Source organism: Artemia sp. Qi Xiang Cuo, chromosome 21, assembly GCF_049724085.1.
Source record: "Artemia sp. Qi Xiang Cuo chromosome 21, ASM4972408v1, whole genome shotgun sequence".
In the NCBI taxonomy this organism is placed as follows: domain Eukaryota; kingdom Metazoa; phylum Arthropoda; class Branchiopoda; order Anostraca; family Artemiidae; genus Artemia; species Artemia sp. Qi Xiang Cuo.
Genome location: NC_142814.1, coordinates 53,730,089 through 53,753,363, shown reverse-complemented (window position 1 = coordinate 53,753,363; position 23,275 = coordinate 53,730,089). Strand labels below are relative to the sequence as shown.

At 34.0% G+C, this 23,275-nt stretch overlaps 1 long non-coding RNA gene across 2 annotated transcripts in view; it reads right to left on the bottom strand.

Annotated features, from left to right (window-relative positions):
* LOC148939739 (uncharacterized) overlaps positions 1 to 21,640 on the bottom strand; it is a 93,979-nt gene extending 72,339 nt beyond the window's left edge. For both annotated transcript variants that reach the window (XR_016143540.1, XR_016143541.1), the window contains exons 1-2: positions 21,560 to 21,640; positions 11,502 to 11,579 (exon numbers count right to left, since the gene is read on the bottom strand). This is a non-coding gene — a long non-coding RNA (uncharacterized LOC148939739). The remainder of the gene's footprint in view (positions 1 to 11,501; positions 11,580 to 21,559) is intronic.
* Positions 21,641 to 23,275: the final 1,635 nt, after the last annotated feature.

The following is a 23,275-nucleotide window of genomic DNA, read 5'->3' as shown; positions in this document are numbered from 1 at the left end:
TAGAGAATCAGAAAGATCTGTTTGCTAAATTACAATAGTAAAAAGTGTGCCTTAGATTCAATGTCACTGCTGTTTCAGCTGCTTAGACTATTGTAAGCATAAAAGCTTCCAAAAAATTTAAAGTTGTTATGGGTGACTACTAAGTTTATATCCGCTTTGTAAAGTTAACAATTTGTCAAAACTGGATTGAAAATCCGATAACCTAATAACTTACGTCTCCTTTTTCTTTTGGTAAAATCATGAATATTTTTTTCTCATTTGAAAATTATTTCTGTCTGAAAATCTATATTTTTCCTTTTGAATAATTTAGAAATTTGATGAATTAGACATTATAATCTCACGAAAGAGTGATTTACCTGCGTCTGAATTTGAAAAAAAAAAGATGTCATATATTTTTGGTCAAATAACAATTGTAAGTTATATTCAGGTTTCGTTGAATTAGAAATTTTAGTCTCACGAAAGTGTGATTTACCTACATCCCTATCATAGGCAGCGCGCTAGCGCTGCCTAAGTAAAGAACGATGTTGCCACAATGTGTTTTTTTTTCTCCATACCCGGGCACTTCGTATCGAAGGAGTTGTCGTAGAAACTTCAAAAAGGGCTCATTCGATTGGAAATTGGAGTGGCTAGTGCCCTTTTTAATAGTCGAAAGTGATTGGAGGGCAACTAGCCCTCCCCCCCCCCACGCCCATCATTCCCCCAAACCAATCCAATCAACATTTTGAGATATCCATTTTGTTTAGCGTAGTTTATTTCCAGATAGAAAATATATTTTTGAGGAGGACAGTCCCCCAGAACCCCCAGGTCAAGGGTTTTAAGTTATGCCCTGGGGGCATATATGGTTTTTATATTAGGCGTTGTCGTAGCAACTTCAAAATAGGCTCATTCGATTGGAAATTGAAAGGGCTAGTACCCTTTTAACTAGTCGAAAGTGATTAGAGGGCAACTAGCCCCCCCCCCCATCCCCACGCCCATCATTCCCCCAAACACATACAATCAAAATTTTGAGATAGTCATTTTGTTCAGCGTAGTTGATTTCCAGATAGAAAATATGTTTTTGAGGAGGATACTCCCTCACAACCCTTAGGGCAAATGTTTTAAGTTATGCCCTGGGGGCATACAAAGTTTTTATAGAAGGCGATGTCGTAGAAACTTCAAAAAATTCTCATTCGAATGGAAATTCAAAGAGCTAGTGCCCTTTTTAATAGTCGAAAGTGATTGGAGGGCAATTAGTCCCCCCACGCTAATCATTCCCCCAAACACATCCATTCAAAATTTCGAGACAGCCATTTTGTTCAGCGTAGTTGAATTCCAGATAGAAATGTGTTTTTGAGGAGGACACTCTCCCACTACCCTCAGGGCAAGGGTTTTAAGTTATGCCCTGGGGGAATATAAGGTTTTTATAGAAGCTGTTGTCGTAGAATCTTCAAAGAAGGCTAATTCTAATGGATGTTTAAAGGGCTAGTGCCCTTTTTAATATTCGAAAGTGATTGGACGGCAACTAGCCTCCCCCTCCCGCCCGTCATTCCCCCAAACACATCCAATAAAAATTTTGAGATAGCCATTTTGTTCAGCGTAGTTGATTTCCAGATAGAAAATATGTTTTTGAGAAGGACATTCCACCACAATCCTCAGGGCAATGGTTTTAAGTTATGCCCTGGGGGCATATAAGGTTTTTATAGAAGGCGTTGTCGTAGAAACTTCCAAAAAGGCTCATTCGATTGGAAATTCAAAATTCTAGTGCCCTTTTTAATAGTCGAAAGTGATTGGAGGGCAACTGCCCCCCCATGCCCATCATTTCCCCAAACACATCCAATCAAAATTTTGACATAGCCATTTTGTTCAGCGTAGTTGGTTTCCAGATAGAAACTATGTTTTTGAAGAGGACACTAACCCACACCCCTCGGGGCAAGGGTTTTAAGTTATGCCCTGAGGGCATATAAGAACGATGTTGGCACAATATAATATTTTTTTTCCCTTTAGAGCTGGGCACTTCATATGGAAGTGGACGTCGTAGAAACTTCAAAAAAAAGCTCATTAAATTGGAAACTGAGAGTGCCCTTTTACAAAGTCAAAAGTGATTGGAGGGCAACTAGCCCCTCCCCCCCCCACGTCCAAGATTCCCCCAAACACATCCAATCAAAATTTTGAGATAGACATTTTGTTCAGCGTAGTTGATTTCCACATAGAAAATGTGTTTTTGAGGAGGAAACTCCCCCACAACCCTCAGGGTTAAGTTATGACCTGGGGGCATATAAGGTTTTTATAGAAGGCGTTGTCGTAGAAACTTCAAAAAAGTTTTTTGCGAATGGTATTAAGTTTTCCATTTCAGGTCAACTAGAGGAGGTATAAAAACTAAATTAAACACTACTATTTTTGTCCGGATTTTTAAAAGGGTGTATGTTGTTAAAAATTGCTTAAAATTTTTCTCCGGCATTCAAATAGCAGGCCAAACTATAAAGTCTTAAAAAACGAAAAGATTTAAAGTATTATTTTCTTTTCCTCTGAAATGACTATGTCAATATAAAACGAACAGAAATTAATTTAAAAAAAAATTTCCACAAAATAAGTTTTTCAAAGAAAAGTAAAGAACTCCATTAAACAAAAATGAGCAAAAATAAAATCAAATAATCTACCAAGCGTGAAACTACCACATTTCAGCATCGATAAATAAATGAAACCCAAAACGAACAGAAATCACACTAAATAACCGAGTCAAACTCAAAACGAGGAGAAATTAACATAAGTTGGGCTCAAAACCCCTATGCCTTCCCAAGGCCACAATAAAATTTGAACTTTACTGAAAAAAATAAAAATGAATGTGCATTGTCAGTTTAATATACATATACTGACATTTAGTAATCAAAATCTTAATATTATTTGATTTATTAAAGTCATAAAAGTGAAAAAAAATCTTCCTTTTGGGTTAAAAGAAATTTTTTCTTCCTTTTGGGCTCTCACATTCTGAGTCAAACCTGGCGTGTGAGACAACTTCTTGTCTTTTTTTTCCATGACCCTATCACCATCACATGACATGTGATGTAGTTACTTTAAAGTTTCAAAGTTTGGTAGTTATTTGCACTGAAAAAGGCTCTGGTCCAACAAAACCCGAAACATCCAAATTTTTAGAATCTTCTTCGAATAGTGTCACATTACATATTGGCACATTTTCTGATGGAGGCTGGCCTATGCTATATTTCGCTGTTGAGTATAAAGTTAGGTAATAAATGTGAGGGCTTATCATATGAAATATATTATTTCATTTGAATGCGTCGTGTTATACTGAATAAAAAGAAGTTCATAATTATAGTCTGAAAGAAGCTGTAAAATGACCGCATGTTCTTTTGAAGTGTGCGTGTCATCCATTTGCTTAAAAAACGGCCAATAACCATGAGACCCTGTAGGTTAAGGACCCCTCTAAGGGTTCTATATTTTTAAAGTTTTGATATTTCTGAGTAAAATCGCTATGTCAAACTTTGTTTCTTTGCCAGTTTTTTCTTTGTTGTTGACATTAAGTGACTTAAATTGAGGCATATTCCTGATTGTATAGTTCATAATATTAGTAAGCAATTATTTGCCATTTACGAGTTTCCTTTTAAACTGACTTCATAATATTTGGAATTCCTTCTTTTTTGTCTTTTTCTTAAATACCTAATTTCATCACTGTTTTCTGTGTTTCTTTAGTCTTCACTTGAATGAATTCACCCTTAAAAAAAAAAAACTTTTTTAAAGGGAGACAGCGCTAGAGAACGCAACAGAAATAATAAATCAGAAGACTGAATAAAAATTTGAAGCGTTATATGTACAATTCAAGTTATCTTCGAGACGACTGTAGATCGTAGTTCCGTAATTGGTTTTGATGGTTTCTAAGAAATTTCTCCCATATCCCTAATGTATATCAAAAAAGGGAAAGATTAAAGTAAAAACCACAATATTTGCATGCTCCAACCATCGTACTGGGGCTATTTCATAAAGTAATCAAAACTCATAACCATCTGAAAATTCCATATGCTCTAGAACTCTAGTAGTTATCTCTAATTTCTATATTAAAAACCGTTGAAATGTTGGAATCTTATATCCCTAAGTTACGTCTGTTAGCTGCAAGTTCAATTAATCATCAATCTGAAATAAAATAGTTTTATTACGACAGTTTATGTAGTAAGCTGTAAGCCGTTAGCAGTAAGTTCAATCAATCATGAATCTGAAACATAAAGTAGTTTTATTACGACAGTTACGTAGATAATCAGGTAATTTGCTAATAGGAGAAACAATTTCTTATTTGAAGCACTTTAGACAATCTTTAAATGTATTACGCTATTTGGATATTAATTTTTTTGCCCTATTTGAGGATTAATTTTTTTTTCTTATTGAATTGATTCGGGTAATGAAAATAATTAATTGACTTTGGCTCATAATAATACTCTACCTTTGAAATAAGACAGAACGTAGTCTAAAATGTGTCTGTTATTAATACGCAAATGTATAAATATATACAATATTGACTAGTTGGCTAATTAGGTAATTAATTTTTGTTAATTATGTAGTTGATTATGTAATTTGTTAATAGGAGAAACTATTTCGTATTTGAAACACTTAAGACAATCTTTAAATGCTTCGCCCTAATTGGATATTAGAATTCTGTACCTGAATGCATGAAACACATAAGAGTCGATTGTTTGAAGGGTTTTGGTGTTATTTTTTTTTTATTGAATTGATATGGGTAATAAAATAATTAATTGACTTTGGTTAACAATAATACTGTATATGTGAAACAAGAAAAGAACGGGGTCTTAAAATGTGTCGGTTATTAATACGCAAATGTATAAATATAAAAAATACGGACCAGTTTGCTATTTGGCTCGTGTTTGATCAAGGATAAAATATTTCATTGTCCCTAGGGGGGACATATACAAACCTCCTAGGGTCACCAACGCTGCTTCGAAGTTTTAGGCAAATAACTAAAGCAAAAAGCGAATGTTTAGATTTCTTCAACCATCGGTTTTCGTCTTATCCTGGTTTTAGTAAGATTTAGCTGAATGTTCCAATCAACGAAACCTGAATATAGCTTACCATTGTTATTTGACCAAAAATATATGACATCTTTTTTTTTTAAATAGGGATGCAGTTAAATCAAACTTTTGCGAGACTATAATTTCTAATTCAACGTAAACTGATGAATGACACAAAAATCAACGAAACCTGAATATAACTTAACATTGTTATTTGACCAAAAATATATGACATCTTTTTTCTCAAATAGGGATGCAGGTAAATCATACATTCATGGGACTAAAATTTCTAATTCTTCAAATATCAAAATTATTCAAAAGGAAAAATCCATATTTTAAAACAAAAACAATTTTAAATCAGAGAAAAATATTGATAGTTTGAACTTTAAACTATATTGATAAAAATGGCTATCTCAAAATTTTGATTAGCGGACTTTGGGGGCAGGGGGCATATAGGGAGGGGGGCTAGTTGCCCTCCAATCTATTTGGTCAGTTAAAAAGGGCACTTGCAAATTCAATTCCCTTTCGAATGAGCTATTACACATCTCTCTATGATGCTCTGGCCACCCTCTAGCCCTGCTACAAAAAAAAATAAAAAACAAAATCGGGAAACATAAAAGTGCTACCCATGCAAAAAAGTCATTTTCCTTGGTGTTCAAGGTGGGGGGCTGTAATTACCCTACAAAAGCTTTTGAACCATGCTGATTATTATGGTAAACTTTTTATTTCGATCTGACATCATTTTCAAGGAGTTTCAGGCTCTTTTTTGAAATCACCATAAATTGCTTTTCGCAATAAACATTTACTTCTAAGATTAACCGAAACAATATTTACCATTCCTGATTCAGCGTCATAGGAGAATTTTTTCTCACTAGACAGTTTTTTTTTGAAAACGCATTTTCAACTTTTGATTACTATGGGGTGTGGTTCGCTCTTTACTAGGTTGCAGCTGCCCCTGCAACCATGATGAAGGAAGTGGATGTTCGATAGCCATTTCTCGCCGTTCACAAGTAATATATATAAGAACAGATAATAAAAATTCAACTCAAGCCGAATATACAGAAATATTAGGGGAATTGGAGGTAATTTTAAGCCCGAATTGGGGATCTCACGACTGAAAGCATGCCTTAGATTAATTGTCGCTGCTTGTTTGAGCTGCTTAGACTCTATAGTAAGCATATAAGCTCCCAAGAAAGAGGTGCTTGTAAGACAACTTCCAAGACACACTTATAAGAGCCTCAAAGCGGCTTAAAACATTAAGGTTGTTATGGGTGCCAGGGCATGCCGGAATTTGGGACAATGAAATGGCAGATACGGGAGCTAATTATGCAGCAACAAGAATGAAAAACAAACTAGAAGTTATTAAATATTACAACATAGAGTCAAAGGATGAAACTACCAGTCACTCTCAGTATTTACTAGACAAAAAATTACATCAAAGAAGTGGCTACGAGAAGTGGTTATCTACGTCATGATGAAAAAAGTAAAAAGAGCCCCGAAGATTGCTTTTATCTGGCATACCATACAAGTATAGAACCTTCACTAAAGTCTTGTATTGACTGAATCAAACGCTTGGTCATAATATATAAATTGAGGACTAAAATGGTTTGATAACTCATGTAATTCTCAATTGTTAACCCAAGAGAATCAGAAAGATCTGTTTGCTACATTGCAATAGTTAAAAGTGTTCCTTAGATTCATTGCCGCAACTGTTTGAGCTGTTTAGACTGTTTAGTAGGCATAAAAGCTCCCAAGAAATAGGTGCAGGTAAGGCAACTTCAAGACACGCTTATAAGAGCCACAAAACAGCTTAAAACCTTAAGGTTGTTATAAATGACCTTATTAAGTCCAGATCCGATTTGTAAAGTTAACAATTTGTCAAAACTGGATTGGAAATCAAACCTAAGAACTTACGTCTTCTTTTCCTTTTGGTAAAATCATCAATATTTTTCTCTGATTTAAAACTGTTTCTGTCTGAAAATCTAGATATTTTCTTTTGAATAATTTAGAAATTTGAAGGATTAGAAATTTTAGCTTCACGAAAGTGAGATTAACCTGCATCCCTATTTGAAAAAAAAAGATGAACAAGCTGGTTCAAACATGAAAACAACAGGTCCAAAAGACCGAATTGCAGACTCTTTGAATACACACGGTAAAGCCATCTCAAAAGTTACAGGATCACCAGCTTGTTTTGTCCAAATTTGGCATATTTCCAATTCACGGGGTTTTTCTCCATTTTGGGCTCTCATATCCTGAGTCAGACTTGGCTTTTGAGACAACTTTGCTTTTTTTGTAACTGTTTTCGTTGCTTAAAAATGAAAACTAATAGAAGATTCAGCCAATAGAAAACCTTACCGAAGGTCCTATCCTTGTATGGTGCACCCGATGAAAACAATCTTTGGGGCTCTTTTTACTCTTTTCAAAAGTTTTATGAGAAGAATAGTGTGAATACATTCCAAGTGTGGTTTTAGGAGGGGTAGAGGATGCTTCGACCAGTCTTTCACACTTGGGCTAGCAATTTAGAAATGCCTGAGTTATCGAACCATTTTAGTTCTCCATTTATATATTATGACCAAGCGTTTGATTCAGTCAATACAAGACCTTAGTGAAAGTCCTATCCTTGTATGGTATACCAGATAGAAACAATCTTCGGGGCTCTTTTCACTTTTTTCATCATGACGTAGATACTCGTTTTTAATAGTTATAAAATACATCACGATCCCTTGAAAAAATGGGAAGACTGCGACCTGAAAAATGGCTTTTCGGCACTTCAAACACAATTGCACCTCAAAAATACAAAAAGTGTATATGTTGTCCCTAATTTTCCAAATATTGTGAAGGGGATGAGAGGAAGGTCCATCGAACTAGCCTCAAAAATATAAGGTCATATATTTTGGTCAAATGACAATGGTAAGTTATATTCAGGTTTCGTTGATTAGAACATTCCTTTGTTTATTTTATTTTATGCTTCTTACTAAGTTCAGATCCGATTTATAAAGTTCACAATTTGTCAAAACTGGATTGGAAATCAGACAAACCTTAGAACTTACGTTTTGTTTTTCTTTTCTTTTTTGGTAAAGTCATCATTATTTTTCTCTGTTTTAAAATTGTTTCTGTCTGAAATCTAGATTTTTCCTTTTTAATATTTTATAAATTTGAAGTTAAAAATTTTATTCTCACGAAAGTGTGATTTACCTGAATCCCTATTTGAAAAAAAAGATGTCACATTTTTTTGGTCAAATAACAATCGTAAGTTACACTCAGGTTTCGTTGATTGGAACATTCAGCTAAAGCTAACTAAAACCAGGACAAGATGAAAACCATTGGTTTTAATTAATAAATCTAAACATTCGCTTTGGTTTTAGTTTTTCGCCAAAAACTTTGAAGCAGCGTTGGTGACCCTAGGAGGTATATGTCCCCCTCTAGGGACCATACCATGTTTTAACCTTGATCAAACAAGAGCCAAATAGCAAACAAGTCCGTTTTTTGTATATTTGAATACTTAGGTATTAATAACACGCATTTTAGACTACGTTCTTTTCTTATTTTAAAGGTACAGTATTATTGTGAACCAAAGTCAATTAGTTATTTTCGTTACCCGAATTAATTCAATAGCAAGAAAAATTAACACCAAAACCCTTCAAAACATCGACCCTTATGTGTTTCCTGCATTCAGATAGAGAATTCTAATATACAATTAGGGAAAAGCATTTAAAGATTGCCTTAAGTGCATCATATACAAAATTGTTTATCCTATTAACAATTTATCTAAATAACTGCATTAATTGTCGTAATAAAACTATTTTATGTTTCGGATTTATAATTAATTGAACCTATAGGTTTCATTTATTATTTAATCGTAATTTTTGGTAGTTTTTGAGTTTGAATTATTATAAGAATGTATTTCTGTGGGTCCTTGTGGCTCTTTATTATCCTTTGGAAATTTCTTTTTTGGATTTTTTTTTAATTAATCAAAGAAAAGAAAGCCAAATTTAAATTGTTAACAGAAGATATAAGACTAACCGAACTTCCAAAAACTTACATGAACAAAACTGCTAGTCTTCATAGGCCTAAGAAGATGAAACCAATTAAAAAGGGGATAATGAATCAGCCCATTATATTCAAATTCCCTAACTTTAATAATACGCTCTTAAATCTCAAACTTATTATTGTCAAAATAACAAGGTAGTGGTATGGCAATTGTTACAAAATCAAAGATGGTAAAATTAGATAGTCAAGCATAAATTTTAAAGCAGAACTATAAGAAAAAGGATATTATCGTAACCAAGAAATTTTGAAGAACTACTAAATACGTAATTATCGAATTTACGTAAAGATAATTTATCTGATATTCAAATAGATGTCCCTCATAACACACCCAATTATAGACACGTCAAACTTCATTTAAATCATATATCCGTGAAAATTAAGAATTTATGAAACGGTAGACCACAAGCTTGAGGCTAATACTTCAAAATAAATGCCCAAAATCAAAATTTAACATTTATTTATTTCACAAACAGAATTTGGTCTTTAATAAACTTTATTAAAACATTAATTACGGGTAAAACTTTAAAATTAAGAGAGTAAAACAGAAATGAATTATTAGACTTTGTCTATTTTTGGTCGACTGGCAATAAAGTGTTGCAAAACTGAAGAAAAAAAACTTCAGGTGACTAAATATATTTTAATATATTTTACTATATATACTTTAATTATTTAATTTAGTAAAATATATTTTACTAAATTTTAATATGAAATATATTAAATATATTTTACTAGCATAGTTATTAATATATAAATATTAATCTTAAATATATTTTAATATATAGGTGACTATATATTTTTTTTATATTTTAAGCATTGTAAGGGGAGAACAGTGTCAAAACCTGAAGTTTTACGTTAACATTCCATGTTAAGTGAAAGTTTTACTAGAAATTTCTTTGTGTTTTCTAAGTAAATAAAATGTTTATCATGAAACATCCAAACTTAAATTTTTTACGTTGACATTTTATGTAAGGTAGGGCAATAATATATTTCTAGTTCATTTATTATTTTAAATTTTTTAATCCAGTTACTTTCGTGGTTTGATGAAGGTAGCTGCAAATTGTAAATGTAAGTAACTGTAAATTATATATTTTGTTTTAATCTATTTTAGCTTTATATATATATATATTTTACCCTCCACGGATATATCCTCTAGACAATTCCACCCCGGTGAAAATTTACCCAGGACAATTACCCTGAACAACTAAAATTGAGACGGAAAAGAGAGAGCAAGCAATATAAAAGGATTTTGTATAGGAATTCTGGCGAATTTCTCCAGTGTATAATTTCCTCTGACACGTTCACCCCCTGAAAAAGGTCCCTCAATATGGAAAGTTCCTCCGTGAAAAAAAGAAAATTCGTCTTCCCACCCTAAAATGTATGCATGCTTCCCAATAACAAATACTATGCGGTAACAATAGGCAATTTTTGAAACTTAAAAATCTTTCCCCTTGGACTGTGGGGGGGGGGTCATGTTATATCCACAGACACAGTGATTGGGCCTGTAGACTATGATGAAGAAAATGGCTATCTTAAAAATTTTGTCGGACGATGTTAGGGATAAAAGGGGTGGGGGAGAGGGTCCAGTTATCCCCCAATCTTTTTGGTTACTTATTAAGGGCAATAGAATTCTTAATTTCTGTTCGAACGAACCCTCTCACGATATTCTAGGACCATTCGGTAGATACAATTACCACTTGGAAAAAAAAATAATAAACACAACCGTGATCTTTCTTCATTCTCAGGCTCGTAACCTTTGCTGGGTAAGACTAAACTAAATGAAATTTATATATTTAAAATCAGCAAAGAAATCCCATTCTTTTAATATATCGCTCCTTACTTATAGTTCGTTACCACGAACTGTCTAAAATAAATTGACTGTCAATGCTACTATTGATGGACTATTCTATATAATAATTAAATTATGAATATTAAAATGTTTTTTATTGACCAGTAAGATAGGGAAGAGAAAGATATTGTAAGAAGACAATCTTTGAAAGTTATATATTGTTAAATGTGTGAATTTTTTATCCTTAAACAATATAATGTGCTGAAAAAAAACATTATTGGTTTTCCCTATAAAGAGTTTGTCTGTAAGAATTTGAGCCCAGTTATGATAAAATGTTTAGAAAATTTACCATCATTACTCGGCACCAATTTCTTACCTAGCAAAAATATAGGGCCGAGGGTGCGAGCCTCGCTTATGGGAGATGCTCCTGGCTATTAAAGTAAGTATTTTGAAGAAACAACAGGAAAACGTGAAGGCATTAAAAAAGTATTTCTTTGATGATGTTCTGGCAATCTTTCCTTTAGGATAGATTATCGTTCTCCTTGATTGTCCATCTTGAAAAATCTTCCAAAAACAGATTTTTCAACAAAACCCAACTATAGCATAAAAAGGCAATTAAATAAAATAGTAAGAGCATACTAGATTAGAAAACTTACCCGAGCTCTACTAATTTTCAATTTTATCCTAAGATCAATAACAGGAACTGTCCTCTTCTTCACATATCTTTGACAAACCTGAAGAGATTCATAACGATTAATTATTTCAAGATTATACACTTTTTAGTGAGTGAAGTGAAAAAAATAAAAGCCTAATCTAAAAAGTGAAAAGAAAATAACGAAATTTACAAGAAAAAAGCATTCCAGACATTGCTGGAGGACAACACTTCAAATGGGAGCTTGAACATTTAACTTTCTAGACTTAAAATAAATCTTTTGAACCACCAGTTATCGCTTTCGATTTCGCCACATTTATTGGCAGTTTCTTTAGAAAGATTCCTTAAAAACAACAATAAATTACAATCAATGCTCAAAAATATCTTTTTAAATGAATCTTAAAACAGCCAGAAGAAAGTATTCAAAGGTTAAAAAATCCAAGCGGAGACGCTGTGGAGAAAGAGTGAATTTCCTTGGTCAGAGAAATTCACAATTGACTATCTCTCTTGTGATATTTCAGTTCAGACCATGGTCTATAGATTCGTGCTGCCCAAAATCAGAAGAAGTCTGATTTTACATATATGACGAGAAAAATGTCATAAAAAAATTTGTGTGCCTTTTACCCTTACCCGAGCTCTACTAATTTTCGACAACTTAAAACCGACAACTATTAAAACATGAAAATAATACACAAAACAAATATTTGGATGAAAGCCAGCCATATCAATAAATTTCCAGAAACCAGCTGGCTTAAAAATCTTCATCCTCCATCCCACCAGCAAAGAAAGTCACCTCCATTGCTAACCCTGGAGGTTTTAGGTCATTTCCAGACATCACTCCAGCCAAATCTGAAGAGCTCAGAAATACTGAAGCAATTCAAAAAACTAGATTGAGTATCCAGTTACTTAGGCAATAAGAAATTCATTGAGTAGATTGTGTTGATTAATGTTATAATAAAATATTGCTACTTTATGAAGCATGCGATTGGAAGCCATAAAATAATATTAAGCTAAAAAATTAAAACACAGTCTTAGGGACAAAATAAGGACACGAGAAGAAACCGGCCTTGTACAAGAAGAATTTGAGTGATTGATCATATAAAAACAAGGGGAATGCAGGAAAAGTAGAGAGAGCATTTAAAATGAATTGAGGTGGTGGTGAAGTGAAGACCAAGGATAGAATTGCTTAAGATCTAGAAGATACAGCCAAACAGAATTATCAACAGAATATTGTATTGGCACGGTAGAAAACTGAGAGACAGAAGTCATTTTAATGGGCACCCATACGGGGGGGGGCAGGAGGGGGCGCCAGCCCCTCTTCCTGCTTGAATGATGCTGCCTTATTTTTTTATTTTTGTTTTGAGATTTCTATTATAGAAATCTTTCTATTATAGCCCCCCCTGGAATTCAGCCTATGGGTGCTCATGGTCAATCTGGACTTCTCCCAGTTAAAAATATGGATAATTAGTGACACGAAAGAGTTGGAGAGATGGGCAGAAGTTCGAGATTGTGCTAAACCGTGATAGAGTGACAAGAAACAATCAAATTATGATTAAATAGTTTGTGACAGTTGAAGGAATAATCATTTTGCAAAAAAATTAAAGACAATACTCAAGGATTGAAAAATAATAAGGATGGATTAAGAGATAAATTAGAGGTAATATCATAATAAATAAATTATATTCATCATACAATATAATCATATAATTCATCATATAAATAAATAAAATAATCAGAAATAAATTATGATGATACTTTTAGACTTAAGATGCAGTAGATAGTTCAAACAGAGAAAGAGTATGGTTTTAGGTCGGGTTTAAGAAGGGCAGAGGATAGGTAGACGAAGTTTTTATTCCTAGATTAATAATTGAGAACAGTATCAGTTATCAGACCCCTTAACTTTAATGAACTGGTCCTTAACTTTACAGATTAAGAGCAGTTTGATTCAGCCGATGGAAGAGCTCTAGCAAAGTTAGTATTGTAAAGTATACCACATAAATACACGCTAATAGGTTTCAGGTAGGAAACGAGGTTCGTAGCAGGTTTCGTATTGAATCAAGATTGTGCTCTACACTCATTTAAACATATCATTTTAATCTATTTTGTCATAATGGAGACTGCAAAGCCCATTTGAGAGGACAAAATCAAATCGGTAAGTATAAATCGCCAATACTTAGATTATGCTGATGATTTGACCATTTTAGACGAAAATGTTAGCAAAATGAATGATTTTTGAATATTTTGTTAGATTAGTGAGTAAGAATAGGCTCGAAAACTAATATTAGTGAAAATAGTTTGCATTAGCTGGGAATATGGCGGGGGTTTGGCGTCCCAACCCGGCACTTATTGCGTATTTTCTTACGTTTACCCAGCCACTGGTAGAATATGCTTTTCCCGTTTGGCATTACAGCCTGACTTATGACAAGAAGAATAGCATTAAAAGAATTCAATGCCGAGATCTTCTGGTAGTTTCTGGATCTCCTAAAGTCCCTTATTGCTCTCCTTTAAAACAATTTTCCCTTACAACTCTTTCGGAACGCCGTGATGAAATAAATTTTAATTTTAGTGTCGGTATGTTGGCTTATATGCGGCTTCGTGAAATCCCCCCCCCCCCCTCAACATCTCCCTTCGCGCAAACCACTCCTGCAACAATTAGCTGAATCTAAAATTCAGCCGGTCAGCACGACATACGCGTTACGCAAATAGTTTCGTTCCCTAGTCTGTCAAGAATTATTCTTTTTTATTTCATTATTATTATATAATCATTATTATTTTTACTTTCTGATGCTTTTAAAGTTACTTTCTTCAATTTGAACTTGGTTATTTTCTTTTAAACTTTTTTTTGAAATCTGGACATTTTAATATCTTAGGTTTTAGTATGAATCTGTTTGGGATATTTCAAATTAAAAAATTAACTTGTATGAAGATGGCTAAGGCTGTGAGTGTTTTGCCTACTGCCTTATCTTTTGTTGTGACAGAACTGCCACTGATCTGCATGACCGTTTCAAGCGTTTGACAATAAAACTGTTAGAGTTAAGTTAAATAGGTGAAATCGAAAAATTTATCTTGGGTAACAAGAAGATCGATCAGGGGAATAGCTAAACTTACCTAGATAGTGCTATTAGTAAATATGGTGGATACAATGAACATTTTAGAAGTAGTATAACATAGCCCAAGGACGTGTTTTTACGGTCAAAAAAAGTTAGGAAAAATGGGAAGATAAGCCTGATGACCTGAATTAGGATATTGAAAGCTGCACTGACAACAATTGTCAGGTAGGTTTCTAAAAATGGACATTCCAGATACAGAAATGATTTATTAAGTATTTTTCAGAAGAATTGTCTTTGAGTTGTATTGGGTACCCGTGTGACTGAGCTTCATTCAAAATCTGAACTGTGTGTTCAGAAATAAGCTTCTATCCCACTTTTCAGGACTATAATGAAAGGTTGAGATGGTTGGGATACCTTCTCCGGATGACAGATTGCTGAATATCATCCTTTCTGGCCAAACTAATCTAGGGCCAAACTAATCTAGGGCCAAACTAAAAACAGGTCTTACCAGAATTGGGTAGAAGGAGGTTGTAAGAATTAATTTACGAGAAATGAGAACTTCCTAAGAGAGTGCAAAAAGGTAGTAAATAAAGTTGGATGGAGAAGGAGCGTGCGTAGCTGGGCTGGCCTGCGGCGGTTTGGTGTCGAAGTGAGTTTTTAGTAATAGCAGTAGAAGTTTTACACTTATATCGTGAAAATTCATAGGTTTTTATTAACTGACTCAAGCCTGAATTCAAAAACTTTACCGTGGTCTAAATGACAGTGCCATTCATAAAATTTATTATTTGCTACTATCTTTTAAAGACAATTTGCATTCGGACAAAAGTCATCGGGCAAGTGTAAGAATAACTGTTTGTGGCTTTGTTTAGGTTCTCTTTCCTTTTTTTCTTTTTTCTTTTTTCTGTTCAGCTGTTTCTAAGCTGGGCCACGATCAATAAGCTGACTTTTACAGTAGATAAAACTTTGTATTAATTTAATGACATTCAATTTAATATTAATTTTATGGTATTATCTGAAGTTATTCTAGCGTAAGAATTGTTCGGATTACTGAATCCCAACATCGTTCTAACTTTGATTTTATCTTTACATTATAATCCAAATATTTACAGATCTTACAAATTTACAGATCCAAATATTTTCATAGTATTAATTGCATAAATATATACATTAATAAATTATCAATTAAGATCAAAGAAAATAAAGGCTTTAATAATAAACTAATACTTCTACTACAACTACCCAAAACTCACTCTACAACCAGACTACCAACGACCAACTCAGATGCACACACTTTTCTTCCATCCCAATCTATTCAAAACTTACCCCCTTTTTACCTCTTCTCTTTTTTGTAAAGAAAGAGAGAGAGATAGAAATGAGTTTTGCTCACGTAATAAATCTTCTTGAATCCTAACAGGAAAAGAACTGCTGCCTTTACTGATAGGCAATTAGTTTGGACAACATAGAACAGTGGAAGCTCAACACCATAGATGGTGGATGCTACAGGGTGTGCAAGTTCAAGACTGAAAGGTGCAAATTTTGATCAAAGAGATGACAGTCAAGATTAATAGAAACTGCACAACAGAAATAATCAGCCAAAAATGGTACAATAGAATAATAATTATAACAGAATGGAAAAACAGATTTGAAAAATAAAGATGGTAATGATAATAATTCGACAATACATCTTTAATCTTTCAATGAGCAGTAATTGTGTTTCTATGCTTGTATGTATTTTGTATGGTTTATGTATTGTATGGTCATGTATGTATTTTATTTCCAAATCGCCTTGATGTTGTTTTTTTTTTCTGAAAAATGGTATACTTAGGTTATCTAGTCCTGAAAGAACAAGTTACATAAACCCTGACAATGGGATAAGTCGTTTTCTCCTTCCAGCGCTCTTGACATACCCTTTGAAGTCATTTTAAAGAAAAATTACGAGATAATAACACCAGATAATCTGTTAAAATTAAGTTTGACTAAATTGACATTATTACTAATATCAGTTTCCGATCCAATTTACCTTTATATTACATTGATTTAGGTTGACCGAGCAGTTCAATTAAATTTGAAAAGCTGAAAACCTTAAAAATATATTCAACCAAAAACTTTACTATTTACGACTGCATTTTTAGTAATGTAAGCTTGTTCTTTTTTGAATAGTTCGGAAGCATAAATTCACGAATTAATTGAGCGGAAAAATTACAGACCCCCTCCTCCCCCGTAAAACCTTTTAATGTAACTTTTCTAGATTTAGTTTAGCGTAGATTTAGCGTAAAGAGATTTCTAGATTTAGCAAAATTCCATATTTTTAAAAATAGGACCTGGAAACTTCTACAGTGGAGTTCTATGATACGCTTAATTCGATAGTGTTGTTTTCATTAAGATTCCTTCAATTTTAAGGGTTGTTTTTCTCCTAGTCGAAGGTGCAAGTAGTCAGAGTAGCAGATAATAATTGACTTAGCCAGTCATAAATAGTTGCACTTGCAGTTAGTCCCAAGTAGTTATTGTTGTAGTTGAAGATCGTCGTTGCCACAAGTAGACGCAGTTGCAGTCACAAAAGTAGCTATTACCCTTTCCCGCTCCTGAGGTATTGCAGGTAAACCCAGTTGACAACCTTGATGCACATAGTGGACAAGATACTGGTATAAAATAGAGGTGGTCGAAGTTCCAAGAAGTAAAACTGCAAGCAGTTTCAAGCAGTCATAGTCACAATCATAAGTATTCACAATCACAACTGCAGCAGTAGTGGGAATAGTGGTCCTGAAAGTACAAAGTGAATTCCTTTAACCAGTCCTAAAATATTTCATATATACCCTTTTAGTAACATTGATATACAAAGTGCCTAATGATTTAGTATACATCGTAGAGGATCTAATTGCTATTTCTCCTAGATTTCAAGGAGGCACAGTAATTAGATCATTGGACTAGTTTAAATAAAATGAAAACTAAAAATTTTATAATTGTAGAGGAGAAGGATCACTTAAACAGGGCAAGGAAAGGGGGACTGGTTGACCTCCGATCTTCGATCAACATCCCTTCAACATTCCTTGAAAGTCTCAACGTCTATTGCCCCAGTCATTCCTTAAACGTTGCTGATGCTTCTTTTTCATAACGAAAAAGCACATAGTTTCTTTTGATTGTGTTTAACATCCCTCTCAACAGTTCTTTAAAGTTTCGCCTCAATAGTCTATTATCTTTTTTTTATTCAGGACCTAATATGTCTTCTTTTCTTAACACCTTATATGTTAAAAATGGGTAACTTGCATCACAAACAGACCTTGTCCTACTGGCTTTGGGGGTTTTCCTCAACCCATTAGTTATAATTATCTAACTGTTGGATTGTTTTGAGCAAGACGGATATCTCAAAACTTCTATCAGGTACATCTTGGGAAAACGGGGTTTTCAGGGGCAGGGAGTGATCTTACAGTCCATGAGAACTTCAGTTGAATGACGATTTTATGCAATTGTGTGTTCATCTTGGTTTCGATATGGTTTTCCTCACTTATCACTTTATATTTGGAACTACTTTTTAAATTATCACAATAAATGAACTATAAAATAAAAAATCAACTTTCATTCTGATTTCATAATAACAAGCGTGCAAGACCAAACTCACTTTTTTTCAAAAAAGTAAAATACGACATAAAAATTTTAAACAAAACAATTATTACGGATGTAAGGGGGGCTTTGCCCTCCCCCCCCCCCCTCAAAACCCCCCGTTCGACGTTGCAATTTTTAATTTTACTTATTAAAATAACGTTCACATTTTAGTGGGGATTGTAAAAAAAAAAAAATCTTGATAATTTGATTAAGTGATGCCCAACAATTAAAAGAGTTTCAAGTTTTAGGGCGGCTCATAATCGGGTTATTATCCAAAGCTCCCCCTCCTACATTTTGTCCCTGGGGGGGGCAATCTCCTCCCCTAAGTGTAAGTTATGTCTAAGAATGGACTTTTTCGAATTGAAAATTGACCCATTTTGTCAGTTACGACTGTATTTCATTTAATTAGACTATTTATCACAAACGGTCAGTGGCGTAGCTAGGGGGTAAAGGTGACAGATATCCAGGGCAAAGCCTATGAGAAGCACGTAGCAGAAGTTATTTTTGTTCCACTATGCTTTTACTTATTAAGGGAGTCGGTATACAACGGATCTAAGCATGAGGGGCGGGGCGGGGGGAGGGGGGAGTTACACGGGGACGGATTCAGAAAAATCTATTAAAAGAAAAAAGGCGAGAAACTAATTTTGTGAATTTAATGCAGCAGCAGTTTTATTAGTATGATGTTTGTAGCTGAGAGGACACAAACATTTTGTAACCTAAATAACAATGTAATACCTATCTTGTAGTCTCATATTTGAAAAATAGCCTCTAACAATGTTTATCAATTTTTGTACAATTACCTTTTTACCTTTTTTATACCTTAACGCAATCTTAACTTCTTCCTGAGATTTAGTTGAATAAGTTATGACCGAAAAGAAAAACAAAGATACTTCAAGATCGATTCATTAACAAGGTATTGTAAAGCAAATACTATCCTGACCTAAATAAAAAGATGCAAAAGACATACTACAGAGGGAATCTCCCCCCTATATTCTCCATTTATATTTTTAAAAATACCTTTTTTGGGGGTAATTTCCTAAGTATTTTTTATTCTTCAATTTAAGAAAAAAAAAAAAGACGAACTTTTGACCCCCCCCCCCCACCTAGATACTTAAAATTAAATTTTGCCTTATCCCCTAAATGTTCGTGAATGAATCAAGCCGCTGACTTTGCCCAAGAAAACTGTCCCCTTTACCCCCCTAGCCACACCACTGGCTGTTAGTGAGTAAATAGGCTAATAAAAGAAAATGCTGTGGAAACTGAAAAATGTGTCTAAAAATACCATATTCAGGTTTTTATGTTGACATAAATAGGGACGAATACTGCCCCCCCCCCCGCAATATTTGCCCTCTTCTAAATTTAAAAGAAATTTTTAGGGGAGGGGGGTAAAAAAAAATATTTTATAATAATTAAATAATCTGTGAATATATGAGCCTGTTACCCAAAAACAGTTTTTTTATGACCAAGGCGCTTCGTGTAGAAGGAGTTATCGTAGAAACCTCGAAAGGAGCGCATTCAATTAGAAATCGAAAGTTCTAGTGCCCATTTTAAGAATCAAAAGTGAATAGAGGGCAACAAGCCTCTGTCCATCATTTCCCCAAACACATCCAATCAAAATTTTGATATTGCCTTTTTGTTCAACACAGTTGAAAGGCCCAGTAACTATGTTTGTAAATGAAATGCCCCAATGACCCACAAACATAAACAATGGGTTTCTCATAATAATGGAAACATGAAGTTAAACCTAGTAAAGTTTTTGTAATACCCCTCTGCAAACACTGTGCCTCTGACTGGTTCGAAATACCCAGGGTATAGGGTCTGGGGGAGGGGGCGCATATCCCAAAAGGATTCCTAGCCAAATTTGGGGAATTGTTGTTCCGACGGGCCGGGAGTCGGGTCATGGTGTCACCGGTTATTTGGGTGTGGGTCGGGGTCAGTGGTGGATCTCTGTAAACTCAGCCAGAGTCGACCAAGCTCTATATAAATACCTGGAGAAATCTAGGGAAAGTAGGCAAGAAGGGTGTGCAACAGAAAAGGATGGCTGGCCCCGAATCCCCCCCCCAATTACACTTACTGGCTGAAGGGCCATGAAACGGAGATCAGCACCAACAATGTGGACTCTAAAAGTTTAATGCTGAATGACTTACTTACTTACATAGCCATAGCTTGTTTTAAACAAAAAGTAGAACGATAGGGAATTTTTTTTATAAGACAATGGAATACAACTTTAAATGACTATTAAGTGGCAGGGTAGTGCGGGGGATAGATATCTCGGGCAAAGTCTATGAGAAGCACGTAACCGAATATGAAGTGGCAGTGTGGTCCTCATTGGTATTTAAATAGCTGGTTTGAAAAAAAAATTGACGTGTTCCTAATTGCTCTACAAGAGGGAAACGAAGTATTACATTAACCAGATTTGGAAATTTATAAACAAAGTGAAGACATTGACTCTCGTACTTCCAATCGCCTTGTTATGAAAGAAGAATTTCCCCCTAAAAATAATCAAGAAACCCTTATAAATATTTATTTCTAATAAAAATATTTCTGGGAATAAAGAGGAATCATGTAACAGTTTCGAAGCACAGTTTCGAAGTAACAGGGTCAAATTTCCCAAATTGTTTAAAATTTTCAATAATCCGTGTTACTGACGCTGAAAGGCCAAATTTTCACAGATGTTTTCCAGAGAAATTACCTACAGATTGTTTTGGGTACCCGACTGACTGACCGTATTTCAAATAGTATGCTCTACGAAAAGTGTGGGTCAATCCCACTTTCTAAGGATGAAGGATGAAGGGCACGTTCTATGGATGAAGGATGGCATATTACCGAAGATTGTGCTTTTAGTCCAACTGTCTAGGGCTAAACGGAAAAAAAATTGTCCGCAGTTGGAACAGGAGGATGTCGAAAGGAAAGACTTAAGTGAAATAGGAATTTCTTGGGAAGGTGTAAAAATGTAAGCTTTGAATTGATTGGGATGGAGAAGGAGCGTGCAAAGCTGTGTTGACGTCAGGCGGTTTGGTGCTGCAGTAAGTTGTTAGCAGTAGTAGTGGTAGTAACTGAACCTATGGTGTTATCGAAATATAAACAAATAAAAGTTATATATGTTACAAAAGTATTCACATAACCTACGATCCCACCCTTTTATAAATTATTCTCTGTTATTTAAACTCTATCATATAACGATTTTTTAAAAAAAAAAAAAAAAAGTGGTGGCGTTTTAATATTAGTAGCCTATAAAGCAAAATTAATGTAGGCCCGTGTTTATATGAGTATAATTAAATCTTTTGCTGAGTCTCTGGCCGTAAGTACTCCCCTGTCCTGTTAATATTATTTCAATTGCTTTTTCCTATTACTATCACAACCGTTATCCAAGGAATGATACAAGTATATTGTCTCGATCTATCTTTACTACCTTTTATCCTACTTTCCCGTATGGGATTGGTGTTATATTGGGTATCGCTGAGTCTTGTGTAGACGCTCTTCTTCTTCTTTTGTTAAGTTGCACTTCTTTCATAATACGGTGAGGCTATCTGCAACTGAAAAGTATAAAATTTATGTTAATTAAACTGTCGCAGTTGAGGCTAAAACCAAACAGTTGAAGTCTCTTTTGTAGTTTTGTTAAGTTACTCCTTGCTCAGCAAGATTGTTTTTGCTGTGCAAAGTGTTCTGTTCCAACTTTTATGATATAAATAATCATTTATTGAGGGAAGGGTTCACTAAAGTCAGAATTTGTGTGGGTCGTTTACGCGTCATTCGCCATCTATACTAATAATCCTGCCAATGTGAGTGAAGTTATCTTTTTAATACCCAATATAACTTCTTCAAATTAACTTTTTATCTGTTTAAGTGACTCAGTCTTCTCAAGATGAAGCAAACAAACAAACAATCAGTCATTTTGAACAAACCACGTCAAATATATTTATCTTGGATAGGACACGGATAGGACCTTCCCTTTAGACAATCACTTGTTTAGAGAAAGCTTTAGCTCTTAACGGCGGAATAAAACACTTGTACTAATTGACAAAACTCAGACTTCTGGGTTTTGAAATTAGGACGTCAGATATCATAGGTCTTGTGACTCAAGAGCTTCTCAATTAATAATCTAAGAATAAAATTTAATTGAAACACCATCTCCCCACCCCACAGCCACACGGTTCTTCTCTTAACACTGCATCTACGGCCTCTCTAAGTCCCACATAACTCATAATGATAATTCAGTTGAGTCCTAAAGAAATCAAATTAGTCCACGAGAAATTAAAATACTCACTCTGATTACCTCCCTTATAGATTGGTCAACTTGAAGTTTTAAAAAATTGCTCGGAACTTCCTCTTTTCCATGAGTCCTATTTGAAAACTCATTTACAGCATTAAGAGCACCTGGGGTATTATTATTTTTAATCCATGTTTTGTCAACTCTAATTTTTCCTCGCAAAATAAATATTTTTTTACTTAGAAAGAGTCATAAGGTTTTTTTTTCCTTCATTTTTTTAGCATTTACAGTAGCTTTATAAGAGTTTAGCACGTTCTCAAAATGTTCTCCCCTTTTCTCTTTAACTTTTTATTTGTCACTAATTGTAACCACGCTTTTGTTTTCGATTTATTTCGATGTATTAAAAAAACATAATCAGTTAATTAGCTTTGACTCTGAAGCATAGCTTGTGAGAGCCGAAAAACAAATAATAAAAAAAATAAAAAAGAAAACAAACAAAGAGACAGAGCAAATAAATAGCTAAGAAAATGTGAAAATAAAGACTGTTATATGAAAACGAGATGGAACAAACACTATATAAACAAATCATATAAACAGAATCAACAGAGGAGCAAAACTCATAAAGGAACAAGGAGTGAAAAAACACGATAGTTTACCGGGTAAAAGTCTGTGACGGGCAGTGTGTGCAAGTCTTAGGTTAGCAAGCAAACCTAGATTTGCAATTTCATATTTTTTCACTTCGAAGAGTCAAAAAGTTGTTTTTTATTCTTTTTTTAGCATTTACAGTAGCTTTATAAGAGTTTAGCACGTTCTCAAAATGTTGTCCCCCTTTCTCTTTAACTTTTTATTTGTCACTAATTGTAACCACTCTTTTGTTTTCGATTTATTTCGATGTAATAAAAAACAATAATCAGTTAA